Source organism: Sapajus apella, unplaced genomic scaffold, assembly GCF_009761245.1.
Source record: "Sapajus apella isolate SASKATOON/1434 unplaced genomic scaffold, GSC_monkey_1.0 scaffold6, whole genome shotgun sequence".
In the NCBI taxonomy this organism is placed as follows: domain Eukaryota; kingdom Metazoa; phylum Chordata; class Mammalia; order Primates; family Cebidae; genus Sapajus; species Sapajus apella.
In genome coordinates, this window is record NW_022436946.1 from 20,943,939 (window position 1) to 20,962,746 (window position 18,808).

Here is an 18,808-nt window from a genome sequence, read left to right on the forward strand (position 1 = left end):
GTTTCTTGAGTCTCGCCTATCATAATGGGGAGCAAACTAATATGACTCAAACAGAATGGTTCAGGTTCATTTTTTTTCTCAACATGTACAATTCTACTGACAAAACTTTTACAATATCATAAATAAAATTGTACTTTAAAATAAATGTCTTTCAAACTTTTACAAATATAAAGAAAGCCAGAATCTAAACCTAATTTTGAATATCAAGTGTTAAATGTGAATATCAGAAACTGAATATATCATACATTACAAATTTTTTAAAGAAAGTCTATAAATTCAGAGTTTATCACTCAGATGTTATTTCAAGCATATATCATAGTGACATACTTTTGAATACGTGATATTGAAGATCTGATAGGAGCCAGGCACGGTTGCTTACACCAGCATTTTGGAAGCCTGAGGTAGGTGGATCGCATGAGCTCAGGAGTTTGAGGCTAGCATGGGCAACATGGTGAAACACTGCAAGCTCTACAAAAAATGCAACAATTAGCCAGGTGTTGTGGTGTGCATCTATAGTCCCAGCTCCTTTGGAGGTTGAAGTGGGAGGACTGCTTGAGCCTGGGAGGCAGAGGTTGCAGTGAGCTACTGCACTTCAGCCTGTATAACAGAAGCAGCCTCTGTCTCAAAAAAAAAAAAAAAAAAAAGAAATCTGATATAATAATTTAGAATATGGATCCTCAGGGCCATAAAACAGCATACACTAGTTTGCTGGTTTTTGATGTACAGGAAACCTGGAAAAGCATGGTCAAACTTTTCTTTATGGGCCTGGACTCCTTGCCCTGACCACCATTTATTTAATAATATTTCATTTTCTTAGGAACCAGATAGAATTAGCAATTTGTTCCTTGCTTTTTGTATACATCACATCAAGGTCTAAGCACACATTTCCCGAAAGATTATTTTCACATCCTGCAACAAAGGGAATATGTAACGCTTGCAATATTCTTAGGGAAATCTCTGTGTCCAAAACTGCGTGTTTTCTCCTTGATTTTACTGCTCTACTTCCTGTCTCTGACCTCTAAAGATTGATGTCCCTTAGAGCTCAGTTCTAGGACTGTTACTTTTCTAGGTCTTCTTGTACTTCCTGGGTGATCTCATGCAGTCTCATGACTGTAAATTCTCTAATTCATATCTTTAAGTAGCATTCCTCATCTGAATTCCAGAATACTATATACTGTCTATTCAGCTCCACCAAAATGTCTAATAGACATTTCAGGTTAACTTAGGCAATACTGAACTCCTGTTCTTCTCTGTCAAACCTGCTATGCCCACAGTCTTCCCAGCTCATTTCAAAGCAATTCAATCCTTCCCTTTGCTCATGCCAAAACCCTGGACTCATCCTTCAGCCATCTCATTCTCACACCTCACAGGAAATTGATCAGCACATCCTCTTGGCAGAGCCAATCGGTCAGGAAATACTATTGTTTCCAACTTTGAAAATATATCATCTATTCCACCACTTCTCACTACCTTCATGCTGCTACCCTGCTCTAAGCCACTATCATTTGTCCCCTAAGTTGTTGTGAAAGCCTCTTACCGGCTCTCTCACATTTACCCTTCACTCCTGTGTTCTGACATCAATCCAGCACAGCTAAAGCAAGCAGATTTGCGGGGAGTGGGACAGGAATGATACTTAACATGTACAAGGTTTCTTTCTGAGGTGTTGAAATGATCTAAAATTGGATTATGGTGGTGGTTTCACAACTCTGTGTATATACTATTAATAAATACTACTGAACTGTGTACGGTAAATTGGTGAATTACGTGGTATGCAAAATATTCCTTAATAAGGCTGTTTTTTATGAAGAAGATTGTAAAGGGTCTGGAATTTTATTCTACTTGCAAGACAACAATTTAGGCTGACACAGATTCATGGCTGCTGGCAGAACATATGAGACATCTAAAAAAGGGAAAAGGGACTTTATTACTCACAGCCCAGGAAGCAGCATAAGCTTTGGTGTATTTGGTGCCAGTTGCCTGGGCTCTACTTCCTGCAAAGAGATAAAAAGTGGGCCGGCTGATGCCTCCACTCACAGTGGGTGGTGTTGCAGAAGAGGAACCCTCAGCTTAAGGAGTTCAGATTTTTTCTTATGGATGGTAAACGTGTTCCCCTTATCTGGAGGGAGACACCATCTCTCTCTTCCCAATTTATAATTAAATGTACACTTTGCTTCTCATGGAGACGCTATCTCTACCTTCCAAGGCTGTTCACTTTACAAGCATCCCTGAGAAGGTCTTCTGGAACAAAGAGAGGCTGTGCATCTGGTTTCAAACTTTACAACCAATGTGCTGAAGTTTCTACCTGAATTTAGGCCTAAGCTTTTAGATATCAACTGTTCACCAAGATATGATTGTGATTTCAAGAAAACACCACGAGTTAGATGGCTTTAAGTTGTAATAATTTTAAAAATAGCTATTTCTATACTGCTTTAAAAAAAAAAAAACTGAGGTTGATTCCTATACCAAAAGCTGTACATATTTGATGTATACAACCTAATGAGTTTGGAGATAGGTATAGGTACCAGCGAAACCATTACCACCATCTCTGCCATAAACATAGTGATAACCTCCAAAAGTTTTCTCTCACTCACTTTATTCATTATTATTATTTTGTGATACGAACATTTATAAGATCGATTTTGTTAGTGAAATTTAAATCATACGATACAGCAACGTTAAGCCTAGGCACTATGCAGTACAGCAATCTCTAGGACTTGATTCATTTTGTAGAAGTTAAACTTTCTGCCCTTTCACTAATACTTTCCTGTTTCCCCCTCCCCACCCAGACCCTGGTAACTACCATTCTACTCTCATGTTTCTGTGAGTTTTGGCTATTTTAGTTTCCTTATATATGTGATATCATGTAATACTTGTCCTTCCACTTCTGGCTTATTTCACTTAGCATAATGTCCTTCAGGTTGCCTGAATTGTCTGAAATGGCAGGGTTTCCTTCTTTTTCTAAGGCTGAGTAATATCCCATTGTAGGTATACACCACATTTTTCTTATTTATTCATTTGTCAAAAGATATTTACGTTGTTTCCATGTCTTGACTGTTGTGAATAATGCTAAAATTAACATGGGAATAGAGATATTTCTTTGAGATCCTGATTTCAATTGCTTTGAATATATATGCAGAAGTGAGAAGGCTGGATTATATGGTAGTTCCTTTTTTTATTTGTTTGAGGCAGAGTCTTATTCTGTCACTCAGGCTGAGTACAGTCGCACAATCTCAGCTCACTGCAACCCCTGCCTCCAGGTTTCTACCTTACAAGGCTATTCACTTTAGAAACATCCCTGAGAAGATCATGTGGAACTATCTCGGAACAAAGACAGTTTGTTCCAAGATAGCTCCAGATGATCTTCTCAGGGATGCACCACTATGCCTGGCTAATTTTTGTATGTTTTTTAGTAAAGACGGGGTTTCACCATGTCAGCCAGCCTGGTCTCGAACTCCTGACCTCAAAATGTTCTGCCTGCCTCAGCCTCTCAAAGTGCTAAGATTACAGGTATGAGCCACCATCCCTGGTCTGGCAGTTTGATTTTTAATTTTTTGCGGAACACTCCTACTTTTTCTTTCTTCCATAGTGGTTGTACAAATTTATATTCCCTCTATGCTGATTTTTTTTTGTTTGTTTGTTTTTTGAGACAGAGTCTTGCTCTGTCACTCAGGCTGGAGTGCAGTGCCATGATCTCGGCTCACTACAACCTCTGCCTCCCGGGTTCAAGTGATTCTCCCACCTCAGCCTCCTGTATGCTGATTTTATAATTTAAGCTCATCTCATTTAATTATCAGTTAAGAAGGTATTAGCACATCCTTTTTGTTCCTCATCCTTTTTGTGGATGAGTGAACAGGCTCAGAGAGGTTAACGAACTTGCTCAAGAACAAACTAGGAAGTGGCAGAGCCTGGATTCAAGCCCAGTAGTGTGGTGGAGCTATGCAGGAAGTTGGGAGTTGGAAGGGTGGAGCTAGGTGGGGGAGCTGGAGTATATCAACACAGCGGGAATTAGCTCGGTTGTGAACAACTGCCCTTCACTACCCTATTCAGCAAACCTGGATATTGATGAATCCCCACAAGAAGACAAGTTATAAATGTTCATGTAAAAACCCTTAGGAAAACAAAATCATATGGTAAACTTCATATGTAATCTTGCTTCTCAGTGTTCTGTCTAGTGAGAGAGGGTTTCCCATAGATTTCCAAAGCCATGAAGCAAAAAACAGCACATGAAGGCTTGCTGGGCCATAGTTCCCTGAATTTCATTTTAGACTCTAAGTATTGGTAAGATGGTTTGTGGAAATGAACTCACGTACACGAAGAAGCTCCCCAAAATGAAATCCAATTGCACAGGATAAACAAAAATGTCTATGCTGGTGGTATTCTATGAAGAAATATTTGGCACACAAGGAATACGTTCTGATATAAGATTTTTTCAAAAACTACCTAATAAATATTGATTGCATAAATGTAGTTAGCAAAAAGTCTATTTCCTTCAATATTCTGGTCATAATTTATAAATCAATGGTATGATGGAAGATCTACAAAGAATTAAGCTTAAAGTTTTCATAGACAATTAGCTACATACACAAGTAGTAAATCAGTTTAAGGAACTTGAAAGTTTTGGTTATAAGTCTTAAGGAATGTCTAAAACATGTAATAATTTTTTTCCCACAATTTTAAGGGTGAGCTGTAATTTTGCAATAGGCATCATCATCATGAGTCATAATCACAAATTTTATTTTTTATGGCAGTGAAGGAATAAACAAGATACCTTTCCTTTATCTCAACTGAAGCTATTACCTCAGGAAAGATTTGAGATTTTAGGTAACTCATAAATCTTTAATAGGTCAATGCCTCAGAAAATGGACTCATTAATTTTAATTATGATTTCAAAATATATTGTTTATAATTTACTACTGCCTTGTAATGTCTTTGAGACACAGCTTTTTCCCTAGTTTTTTGAGGCTATCGTTATAATTAATTTCTGAAAACCTATTTATAAGTATTAGAAAATTCAATATAGAGATTCACTAACAAAATGACTTTATTTTTCTAAAGCACACAACTTCCAGATTTGAGGTATTTGTTACCACCACCTTCCAGAACTTCCTGCTTGATATAAAGTGTCATGAGGCTATGCCACTTCTAATATGTAAAATTCAGGAAGATCTTTGGAGTAGCAGACACACCATTGAAAACACACAGAAGATACAACTAGATATGCTAGCATACAAAGTTATTAATTCATGGGAATGACTCATGCTAAATTAAAATATTCAAGTTAAATAAAAATGCTATGGTAAACAACAGCATCAAGAGAGTCTGTAATAAAAATTGAAAGTGTATTTGCAGAAGACACAGAGGATTTCAAAAATAAAAATTAAAAATATTTTTGCTATTGAATTTCAAAATTTCCCAATTTAGAAAGTCTAGTAGACAAACATCCCAAAACAGAACAAGCACAGTGATGAGGGTGATTCATTTGTTTTTATAAGTTCTCTGCAAATAATTATTTCTGAAAATACATACAAAGCCCACCATCAGTGTGGGGCAATGGGGAAGGAGGTCTTTGTCTTTTGCTCAGCAGGGACCTCTAGGCTAATATGTCTTCCCACCCACGATTGCCACACCACATGGTTCCATGCTTCAGTGCAATTTGGCTTCACATATTGTTAATCATTTCAGCATTCACAGTCTCCTTGAAAAGTCCAGCTGAAGGGGCACACTGATTCATATGGCTTAAAAATATCCTTGCAATTCAGAAGCTATTTTTTTAGTAAAGGCAAGAAGGAAGGAGCATGAAGAAACCATTAGATACATCTGGATTCTTCTACAATACCCACTTCTACGTTTTCCTGTATCTGTCTTTGTTCCATATCAGAGCAAATACAATAGCAAAAGGTTGTGTAGACCCAAGGATACTGATTTCCTTGATGATTTCTTAACCCAGTGTGAAGAGATATGCAGAAAGTCATAGAAAAATCATTTCATAGCAGATAAACAAGCCTTCAAACAAAATAGCACTAAAGACAAAAGTAAAGTCATTGACAGGGAAAAAGATAACTTTTAAGGTCATATAAATAATATCTGAAGTTCAGATTTTTGTGGTATATGAATCATTATCTTTAGTAAATATTGTAAACCTTCTTTAAGTTGATTTTTTTACTCTGAAACCCAAAACATGTTTATTTATAAAATAATTATACATTTTTCCTCAGTCTGATACTGACAAAATCCTGTAAGCACAAAATGAATTAACAGCTAACTAGTAAGTCTTTATGACTGACACTGTCCCATGAAACAAAGCTTATCTGTTTTATTTCATTTGATTTTGACTTTCCTTTTTGTAATGATAAACTTTAAAACTTTATAAATGATTACATTATGAATTTTTATAATTTTTTTTCTGGAAATCCCAAAATACCTGAAACTCAATTTTAGCCTTATCTTATTGCATTGATGATTTGCACATATTTTGACTTTTGGACACAAATAATTTCTTTTGATATTTTTGTAATCACCGAAATACATATCTGAGGGACTCGGGTTGGAATATCTTGAAATCTGCTCTGGCAATTTAAAAATGTTCTAGACATATTTGTTTCTTCTATGGTCCCAACAACTTCCAGTTGTAAATAAAACTTTTCTGTCTTACATTACTAGTATTGAAATTATATTTTAAAGTTTCTTAAATTGGTCACATCATGGGTATAACTACAGCCCATGTAAGCGATAATTTTTTGATAATTAAAACAACGGAAACTGTATTCCTTAGACATTAATTGGTTCTTCACGCAATTCTGTGCCAATGCATATCAAAAATAAAATGTATAATATATCCTTTAACCTACAATTTCCCTTATCAGATACATTTACATTAAGTATTAATGGAAGACTATAAACAAATGTACTTATACAAGTTACTCATTACAACATTTCCTACAATCAAGAAAAGTTAGAAATAACCTGAAGGACCATCAGCGGAGAGATGATAAATAAATTGCAGTATGCTTACATTTCAATTGAATACTATGTTAAAATAAAAACAAAGTAAGTTTACCAATGCTAAAATTTAAAAAGTGTACAACATTGTAAACACAACCTCGTAAATGCAAAAGCAAATCGTAAACACCACATAGAGGATAATTCCACTTGTGTTAAAACAAGAACTATATAATATAATAAGAACACATTTTATTCGCATGTCTTCATTTATGCATGGAACATGAAATCTAGGAGGATATATACCAAATGTTAATCGTCGTTAGCAGTGAAAAGAACATGGGGAGAAGAGGAAACTTTCTATCTTTGGACTGCTGATCACAGAACAATTCTCATATAATTGCTTTATACAATTTTGTACTATTTATTTTTTAATTGGCATTTTTAAATATTATAACAGGCCAGGTGCGGTAACTCACGCCTGTAATCCCAGCACTTTGGAAGGCTGAGGCGAGCGGAGCATGAGGTCAGGAGTTTGAGACCAGCCTGACCAACATGGTGAAACCTCATCTCTACTAAAAGTACAAAATTAACCAGGTGTGGTAGTGGGCACCTGCAATCCCAGCTACTCAGGAGGCTGAGGCAGGAGAATCACTTGAATCTGGGAGGGGGAGTTTGCAGTGAGCCAAGACTGCATCATTGTACTCTAGCATGGGCTACAGAGTGAAACTCCTTCTCAAAAAAAAAATTACGGCAAAACTTTCAGTGTGCTATACTGCTATTTTCCCCCTTAAAAAACATTCAGACTTAGTTCCTCACTCTTACACATCATGGATAAGGAGCAACAGCCCGTCAACACCTCTAGGGTTCCGGCTTCACTTCCCTGATTCTTTAGGGAAGCAGTTAAAAACAATAACAAACATTTCACAGCTTTCAGAGGCTTCTCATCAGTCTTTGGTTCTTAGAGAGATTCTGACTGTATACTCTTGGCATACATTCCAGTTTATTAAAGTTTCATTAAAGAAAGGATCACAGTAGTTGGGAAGAGATTTATAATGAGGTGAATTTCCAACTTTAAATGTAACAAAATAGACCTTTAGGTAAGCTACTTTTCAACTGGACTACAATAAATTGGTATAGTTTTTACATTACTCAGATGCGTGTCTTTTAACTATGTTCAGTATGTTTAAATACAGTACATTTTCAGATAGCTTTAAAATCTCCAAGGATATGCACACACAATACTTTATTCTGATATCACAACAAAGCGAGAAGGTAGAGGAAGAAAGAATCATAAACCAACTTACAGGTAAGAAAATTTAGCTTCTAAGAAGGCATATCTAAGATCCCAGTGAAAGAGACTAGGAGGTTACAGAGACTACAAGTGATAGAATTGGAAATTAAGTACAGTTTTTATTTTTTACTTCAAATTCAGTGCAGCTTTTATGATACACAATCATCTCTGTAAGATGAGCATTCTTCTCCAACACAATGCTATGAAATAGGTTGTTCATTCATTCATTCAGCTATTTCAGTGTACATTTTTATTTTCTTCATCTTATCCTGCTAATCACAATGCATGTCTTTTCATTATCAGATATTTGTCAGGGAGGCACATTGATGTTCTTTCATGGGTAAGGCAGGCAAAGTTTATTTTATGCTCCTCTTTGATGATTCATGTCACTATTCCTCCTATGTAATATGAGTCTAAACTATCTATCCTGTAGTATCCACATGCTTATGCAAACACAGGGAATTTGGGTTTAGGTTCATGATTGTGGCTAAACATGCAGACTGTACCATCAGCCTGGGTTCAAATTCTGACTCTGCCATTCACTAGCTGTATAAATGTGGATAAGGTAATATTGCCCATCAGTTTTCTTATTTGCAAATTGAGAACAATAATAGTGTACATTGCATGAGGTTACTGTAACGGTTTAATGAGATACAAGATGCAAAGCATTTAGAATGGTTCTTGGCTCATGGCGAGTGATCAGTGAATGTGAGCTATTATCATTCAAAGTGTATGATGGAAAAATATATTGGTTCTAACCATAAGCCATCTGAAAAAACTCTTTTCTGCGGCAGTGGGCTGGCTCTCCATTTTTGTAGGAGTACATTCTGTACCTTAATCACACAGAAAACTACTCAGCAACAAATACTGATGCTTACGTTCCTGTCAACTAATTCAACCCTGAGAATTTGCCTGCACATTTGACATTTGAGAGGGAGCACCCATCCCCTGTACTCCATGGATTAAGTTAGCCTATCCCAAAAGTACAGAAATAAATCATATTATCTTAGTTCCTCAGAGACACATGATTCGCCACTGAATAAAAAATTTAAGAGAATATCCTTAGCTTTCTTATGTGGTAGTAATAAGCAAGTAATATTTTCCTTTGCACTAGTGATGCTTGAAGTCCTTATACTTTTTTCTCTCTGAAGTCCTTACATAAGGACTGCATTAAATTTGCTCTGAGAATTCATTTACAATAAAATGTCCGTGTTGAAAATTTAAAAGCTTTCTTCTTTGTCACACACTAGATAATTTAACATTTTCTTTTTTAGCCCTAGTTGTCTGAAAATTCTGCATTAAATTAAGAGCTCAACTGCAATAACTAACTCATCCCAGATGAGCAGCCAGTGTATAATTTTCTTCCATTTTTTTTTGTCCAGCGAAATTTTAATTTTTTGTTGTCATTTTAAAGTTGTGTTTTATCATGTATGCCACCTTGACGCTTTTCTCAAAAACAAGTATAAAAAAGTACACTTCGTTAACATGCAGTGGTCATAAATTCATTTTTTTGTCACCTTGTTATTCAATTGCTAATCTAGCATTACCGAGCACTAACTTTGCTATGCATAAGGAAAATAATAAAGAACTAGACAACATGCAAGTCCTTAATTTCTTTAAAGTGGTTGTAAGGAAATAACATATTGAGGAAAAGTACTGTTTTCAGAATAAATAAAAGTATGAAATGTATGTTATTAAAATTATTTCTCTGAAACTCTGTTAATTCATTTCCTTTAAAAACTGCCTTTTACTCTGTGAATATAACATGAATCTTTTTTAAACATTTATATTAAAAATAACACAATTAAGTGAATGAAAAACCTTTCACACAAATAATCTTGGTTGTATACATATTCCAAAAATATTTAGAAGATTTTGGAACTATTCAGAACTGTGATCAGAACTTCAGGACATTCCTTTGAATGTTCTCAGTATTACCAAATTTCATCTTTGAAGGTGAATAATTTTGGTGGGTGGAGATAAACAAAAGTCATTGAGAGTCAAGACGTGAAGTCATCATTATAAAAACAATCAATGCCAAGAAGAGTTCTAAAAACATTTTGAACAACATTCTAACAACACTGCATTTAATTTAATGAATGTAGGTCTCTTTTATCCCCGCCAGTTTAATAGCTTGGACTTATAGACTTTATTATGGTGAATTCTGAAACTTTGCTTAAAATTGAATAGACTTTACGAGGATACCTCATAGCCTGTGCTACAGAAGCTCAGAAAGGAATGATTCTCTACCTGCTTTTATAATGTAATTAGTCAACTTAGTTTCTTCCTTCTCCTCCACTCAAAGAGCAAGTTTCTAAATAATAAGATTCAGTCATAGCTCTTAAAAACCTTGTATTCTGGAAAAACCTTGTGCAAATCCCAAATTGCTAATTGCATGCATAAAAGCCCTAGGATGTCAAGAAAAGAAGAAATGATAAGTTGCTTTCTGCAACATGCTGACATAAATAATAACAGCTGCCATTTATTACATCTGTACCTTAGCCAGATGTGTTATGTAAATTATCTCATTTAACACAGCCAACGTGGGCAGATACGTATTTATACTTCCTCATTCTTAGATATGGAAACTAAACTTCAAAGAGTTACCCAAGATTACACAGCTACTGACTGCCAGACCAAGATTCCAAACCAGGCCTGATTTCAAAGTCCCTCGCTCAACACCACCACCTGTTACCAGACTAAAGTGCTCCTCCTGTACAGATCTTAACCATTTCTGCCATGAGAAAAGCTGGTAGGAAAGAAAATAGACTGGCAGGACTTCAGATTAAACACGGTTTGTGTTTCCTAAGGAATTTAGGAATTGAATTTCCTAAGAAGGCTGTTACACTCACTTAACCATGTCTCTTTGAAACGAATAAACAGCAGCTGGGAAAATACATTTCTTACAGAAGTATTCTATATGCATCAGACAAATAAAAAGACCCTCAACTCCAGATGTTAATGTAAAATTATCCAGATGCTACAAAATGATCAGAATATCAGAGGCAAAAGAAAGCCAAGCTGAAAATTGATTTCAAAAAGAGAAATCAAAGTGGAGACACCAATTTGTATTTTTGCTAAGTTACAGAAGACTGGTTATTTCTCTATTCTTTTTTAGTACACACATGTGGAAAGATCTCTCTTAAATGATAAAATAGAGTTGCAAAATTGGGAGTTTCCTGGCTTGAGTAATTAATGCACAGTTTTCTGGGCAACATTCTGGTGCTTTTATAACATTTTGCTTCTGTGTTGTTTTTGGATAGAGGAAGTATAGATCTCTGAGGGTGAAATGAAAAACATAGAAGTCATTGTCATACAAATAATTTGTGTTATTAATACTCATGTGGATTTTAAAATTTGAATCTAGAATAATATGTTATCATTTAGTTATAGATTTTTCTGGGATTTAGGTGTAGCTCTAGTACATAAATGAAAGACATATGCAAATCTGACAAAATTCTAAGCTAGTTAGTTCACTAATCAGAATAGTCAAACTAAACAAGTCAGTTCCCACTTTCAACTTCCAGGCATGATTTATCTGATTTGGCTGACTGTGTAGAAGACCATACATTTATGCTTATGTGATGTAACCTGAGGTGCGGGGAAATGTAAAAGGAATAAATCATGGCCCCCTCCCTCATGGAACTCAAAAGCTTTTAGCAATGCCTGGTAAGCAGTAGTATCTTTCAACTGCCTAATCATAATCATGTAAGAAAAGACATTGGGAAAAGATTTTATGTTAAATGTCTGCATATAAAATATAGAGTTTTTTAAAAAACCAAATATAGAAAACATTCATTCTTATTACTGGATTTAAAACAAAACAAACAAACAAGCACCCGTTTATTTGTATTCCTATCTCAAGAAACATCCTTTTGGTAGTTTTCCTTTAGGGAATGGTATGAGTTATAATCGTATCAATGGGAACTAACAAGAATGTCATTTAGTTTTGAATCTTTTGTTGTTCTTTAACCTTGCAGTCTTCTAATAGGATGACTTGTTTACTCTTGTTTCTGCAGCTGTGAGTTCTGGACGGAGTTTTAGTGACGTTATTTTTCAAAATAACCCCAAATTTTCTTTCCAGATCAGAATATCAATGCATTGTTTGGTTCTGCATATATTTTGCTGATTACTCTTGACCTAATTATTTTCTATCTGTTCCACCTTGATTTGTATCTATCTTATGCTGTACAAGTTCTCTTGGAACTTTTTAATACATAAATATCCTATTTGATCAGCATCCAGTTTTGGAGTCCAAAGTCTAAAGGGCCTGAGGATTCTATTTCTTTATTATCTTAAAACAAATTTTAGTATCCTTGGAAGCACTGACATCAGCTCCTTTTCACATTCTGCCTTTGTTTGTTTGTTTTTCTTTAAATCAAAATCTCATTTGGCTAAAACATTACCCGTGTTATTTTCAACTAAAGGAAGTTAGGCACCAACTGTGCTATTTTCCAGTGATAGGGATGAAATTTTCTGAACTATCTCTCCTCTGAGTCCTAATGTAGGGCCATGACCAGGGAAGGGCTAAGGATGACGGTTATTCCTGGACTCCCCTCTCTAGGGTGACTCAAAGACACTGGTGAGCCTTGGCAAATTTCAGTAGAGTGTTTGTACAGGTAGAAGGGTGTACACACTTTATGTTGCCCAGGACACCACTCCTCCTCATTTTGCTACTGTCTTAATGATTATGTTACTAAGAACACTGTTTGTAGTCCTCTGTCTATGTTACAGGCTCTTTTTGTGGTCATGCAGTTTTTGTTTGTTTGTTTTGTAGTTGTTTTGCCTATATTTAAATGGTCCTTGTTGCTTAATGGAATTAAATAGTAGGGGCTATGTCATGGCACCCAGACAACGAAATGTTAGTGCTGAAGACAAAACTAGTTACTTGGCTTTTGGCTTTTCTGTCTGCCTTAGGATTCCATCAGTTCTCAGACGCTTTTGGCTAGCTCTACTCTCAAGAAAAATGTGTGTGCTTTTATTAGCATGGAACATCATCGAAACATCCATATTCTGCCAACTGGATTTATTTACGACAAGAACTTAATTCAGACATTACTCCCAATTGTTTTGGGAATTATTAAAAGATTGTCAATGGAAAGATTTACAAAAACACTGGAGAAAATGAGGGGTGAACACACTGCAACTCTAGCGACAGAGACTCTCCAGCTAAAGAGTGACCCCCCCCACATTATATAAACATTGTTGGAAAACAATTATAAAACAGGATGTATTGTATAAACAGTAAACTAAAACTCCAAATGTTTCTATTCCTTATGCTGCTGAACATCTTTCTTTTTATTTTAACATTTACTTAGTCATAATTGTTATAAAGGGAAATAGTTCTGCCTAAAATCTGTTTCTATGACATGTTTCTGCAAGGCAGGTGTTTTGTATTTGTTTTTGTTTTCCCTAAGTGTAAGTTTAAAATGTGATTTTCTCATCATGACACTGTTTTACAGTTTTATACAAGCAGCCTCTCTACTCAATTTACTCAGTTATTCAATAGGTGAAATAGTCATCGTGACTCAAGGCAATTACTAGGAACGTGGCCTGTCTCCCATCACTCCCTTCCACATTTTCTATGTGGCAACCATTCAGTTCCCTAGACAGGCCACTACCATTTCTCTCTCTCTCTCTGTAAGCTTGTAACCAAGACGTTTCTGTGCTAGACATCTTTTCTCTGACTTATTTCATCTCTTATCTAATCCTCCCAAAGCATAATGTCCATTATTCCCTGCACCTAAGACAGTGTTTGTCATAAAGGCAGTGCTCGATATTTATTCATTGAAAAAAATATCTAAACGTTGAGGTCTACTCAATCGCTATATATACCCAAGAAACTTATTCATGATATCAAATCATTTGGTGGTTAAACTGAAACTGTATTCCAGCTCATTTTTGTTGTCCTATGTTTTTTGTAATGTATTTGCTTAGTACTGATTAATGTGTGAGCTGGTCTTCTTCAGCTAATTCAACACAAAAGTTTATCTTTCTATAACATAAATGGATGCAACATAATAAATTGAAATAATGGGAGAGAAAAATGTCTTTATTCCACTAAAATAACAAACTAATGTGGAGATAAAAAATAAAGCAAAAATAAATTATTCTTATAATTTTTCCTTCAAAAAGCAATAGAGGATTTTTTCCCTTGACACAATCTAAGAATTTTTACCAACATTCTTGCAATAAAGATAGTTTATCCTGAAAATATTAATGGATAAGTGCTGCATGTGGATGTCAGGTTTTAAAATAGGGAAAATGTCCCTAAAAGTGTCCACTGTCTCTCCTGATACAATGGACAGCTACACATGTGATTATGCTATGCATATAAGGGTAATAGAGTGTGTCTGTGTGGAAACACAGGTATATACATACATGCTTTATATTCTGTAAGCCAAAACAACACAGTTCCCAAACTTACTACTGGTAACCTATATACCACCAACTTTCATGTAGTTCCTTATAACAACTAATGTAATGCCTGATTAGGAGAATAAAAATATTATTTTCTATTTCCCCCTTCCCCACAAAATTTAAAAAGAAATGCAGCATGACTCATGTTTAATTTAATATTCACCACATTACTAATTTGGTAAAGAAAAGGCCTTCACAAAATAAATTACTGTACTTATAAATCATTCTTTCAGTGAAAGGACTTGCTTGATTTCCCATTGATGCTTTTGCTAAAATACTGTGTACATCTGAGATTATACTTAGGACAGTATTTCTGCAAGTATTTCTATTCATGCTTTGGCATATATTAGTTTAAACCATATGAAATTGCATTTTTATTGACTAAAATAGTCAAATATTGGCGATTTCCCATGGCTCAACATAATAATAGTAGGCCTGGTTTTAAAAGGCACTTATAATTTGAATAAGGAAATAAATAATTCTGATTACTGAATGAAGCTAAAGAACAAATTTACACAAAGGAAATATAATTTTCTAACTTATAATCTTGCCAGGACTGCCATTTTCCTTTGTAGAATAAGTATCACAGGGTTTTTGTTATCCATGATTAGAATTCAAATTACATGTCTTATGTACTTCCCAGGTAGCAGAATTGAGCAACATTATTAATTGACGTTTTTCCAACGAAAATATTTGGCTGTAGTCAGTCTGCTATGGTGCACAATAGTACATATCCTCAGGCTAGAATACTTTGCTGTATATTTTTCTCTAGTTTTCACTTCATAGCAGGGACCTAGTAAAGCAGCTCCTGATATCTTTTTAAGTTTGTTTGTAAAGTGTAATCATAACCATTTCGCTCCTGGGTTACTTGTCTCAAGGATTTTTGATGATAGCTCTAGTGTTGAAATAGATTCCCTAAGGATCAGAAGCTTATTTTAATAGCTTCAATATCCTTTGTTGTATTTTCCAGTATACTGTTGCAATAAAGATAATAGTACATTATCTTTCCTGTGTAAATCTGATTAACTGACACACCTTTGGGTTTTCCCAGTAGAGATGGCATTTAATTATCCACACAGTGTCACACAAACTCTTGTGACCAACAGTAAATACACATTTAGGAAATGGCTGATTGGACCTAAGTATTCCATTTATGAAGTGGAATGAGTATAAGGTTTGCCATCAGAAGATCTGGACTGGACCAGAGATTAGTGTTGAACATTTACCACAATGTGACCTCAAATCAGTTCCTTAACCTTCATCTGTAAAATGAGAATAATAACAATTTGGCTTCCAGTATCTCCAAGGCTTTGGTGAGAATCAGATGGAAGAATGTATGGCAGAGTGCCTTATAACTGACACAGCACCACAGACAAATGGTTATTGCCAATATTATTGATAACACAAACAAGAGTTAATCCACTAATCCTCTTCCTTTTGGTAGGGAGTCAGATTTTAACTGAAAGGCTTAAGCTCTACTTAGGTAACATAAAATAAAACTGACAATACCCAGCAAATCTAGCATGGTCTGCCATTCCATCATGGCATGTTTGTTTGGGATTTTAGGCCTGATTATAAATGCCACAACATGAGTTTTGACAACCTCAAATTCATCTTACAATATCAAGTTCATTTAATGTTCTTTTCTTTATGTAGAGAACAAATACTGCTCCTGCTTCACAGTTTGGTCATCTCAATACACTTTAAAATTGGGGCCTGAATTACTGACAACAGTTTATAATTTTCAGTTCAGAGAACATTTTTTATAATAAATTGCAGTGAATATAAGTAGAACTTTTTTTTGCAATAAGGTGCTACCATATTTAAATACCTGTGTGCCTATCTGTACAATACTAACAATGGCCAAGAGGGAATTCTATGAAACCATACAAGAAGTAACAGACCTACAAAATGAAACCTGAAGTTTATTCATATAAAAACTGACAAGTTTTGAAAAAAAGTCCACAAGATTAGCAGTTTAATAAATCGAATGGTATTAGAGGTCTGTCTTTTCTGACAATGGGATAGATGCCGTCAATTCAATTCAGATAGAATTTTAACTGAGTGGTCAATTAATGATAAAAATAACAGAAAGAATTAGCTTGAGCCAAATAAAAGAAAAACATAATTTTAAAGTTTTGTTTGACCAAAAATGTATTTACCTGTTGGTTTACTTAATATTTTAATAAATTTAACTATAAGATGAAGAATTACTGTATCTCTGTCAAAGTAATGGGGATATAATTACCTCTAGTTTGGAGAAATATATCTCTTTTAAGTCATTCAAAACCCTCGTTTCTACAATCTCACTTATGTACACAAAATGGTTAACTCTGTTTCAAAAATATAATCTTACTGGTTTTAGCAGCCAATTTTAAAGACTTCATAGAAAGATTTATGTATTAAGGCATTTTGGAATTTTATTTCAAAAAGTAGTTACATTACTATAATTGGTCTCAACTATGTCTAACAAAGCATTTTGTTTTCTCCTATAGAAGTGGGCAAGAAAAAGATTCTTAGAGGGCTTTCTTGTGGAGCATTAAAGTTGTGGTCAAAAACTGAAACGTATACAATGCCTGAGAAGTTCTGCAGTACCCTTTGACCACACAACATGGGTTCTGTTGCTCACTTATAAAAGTAATGCATTGACTAATATCTCTCTATTTTTCCCAGCCTCCACCCTCAACATAGAACCAACAGATTCTGTATTTAAAATGTTCCTGATGAGAAATCTTGTCCTACTCATTTTGTCACTAGCCTATTTAATATGGTGTGGCCCCTGGGACATATACATACTAGCAGGTTCCATAACCATGCCTGGGAAGAAGTTAAACTCAATAAATAGCCCATTCTGCAGGTATACTGGAAGTTAAATTCAAACAGTAATGCTTTATTGGATGCAAATTAAATTTTAAAAACGTTTTCTAAAGCCCTTTTTATACAGTTTCTATTGGATCTCTTGTAATGTGATTCTTATTTAAACCAGATAAGATATATGTTTGAGGATTCTTCTATGAATAAAACTCATATCACCTTCTTTATGTGTTTATGGTATTTGTTCAGTCATTAATCAACCATTTCACATAGTACAATTTTACAGGATTAACATGTCTTAGGAACTTGGGTAGCAAAAAACAAAACAAAACCTTTAAAATAGCTTTAATAATTATGCATATAAGTTATTATTATTGTCTTGGGAAGAACTGTTGGTCAGTGGATCTTCTGTATTGCTATTAGCTTTTGGGCTTTAGTATTGAAGGGAAAATGTACATTCCCTTAAAAAGGAAGATCTTTTAAGAAAAGCTGAAAGGGAGGCTACAGATGGATTGAACAGACACGGGAGTGGGGGCAGAGGGGGTGGGGTATAAAGGAATACAGGCCCTCTCTAAATGTCGGTTACGTTCATTGAGGTCTTTATGGTCACATTTCCTATTGCCATGTAGAAGGAATGAATAAAGACACTAAAACACTAGAAAAACAAGGTTATATTTAGACCTTGAAAGTGCAAAATAGGCTAAGAGTAAAATGATCAAAAGTAACGCAAAAAGTCAGATTTTAATAATTATTAAGCAAAAAAAATTCTAACAAGTATAAAACACAATTAAAATACATTAAATTCTGGAAAAAAATAAAAAATATTTAAAAACACAAAAGAAATATAAAAATACATCATTTGTCAGAATAGAGCTTGAAGAAGAAAAAAATAATAAATATAAATATACCAAGATAAAGTTCTTAAAATAAGCAATTTAAAATCATTAAAAAGATAAAAATGAGCAAGATAAAGATGTTAAGAAATCAATTAACATGAAAGTAAAAAAAAAAAAAACTATTAGATATAAAAATGAAGTAATGCATCAAAGCTTAAAGGTAAAGAATTTTTTTTAACCTAAAACAAAAATACTCAAACTCCAAAATAAAAAATAAGCAGCAGTTCAAACTCATTCCAGTGCAATCTCACATAGAGCTTCAGCAGGACCTGCTAGGAGCGGAGACTCCTGAGCCTATCGCGCTGAGCAGATTTTCTAGGAAACATTGGACACAGAAGGAAACTTTTAGCCTTGTACCTTTCTGGTGCTCTGAGAATACACTGAATTCAAATCACAGGTCCAAAAATTACTGGCTATGAAACCCTGGGGAAGTTATTTGACCCCT

The 18,808-nt window shown here is 34.7% G+C and overlaps 1 protein-coding gene and 1 long non-coding RNA gene across 8 annotated transcripts in view; one reads left to right on the top strand and one right to left on the bottom strand.

Moving 5' to 3' along the window:
* Positions 1-18,808, bottom strand: part of LAMA2 (laminin subunit alpha 2) — a 618,514-nt gene that overhangs the window by 389,251 nt on the left and 210,455 nt on the right. The window lies entirely within an intron of this gene.
* LOC116549314 lies at positions 8,451-17,690 on the top strand. The gene is made up of 2 exons (XR_004267803.1): positions 8,451-8,573; positions 17,149-17,690. It is a non-coding gene; the product is annotated as an uncharacterized LOC116549314 (long non-coding RNA).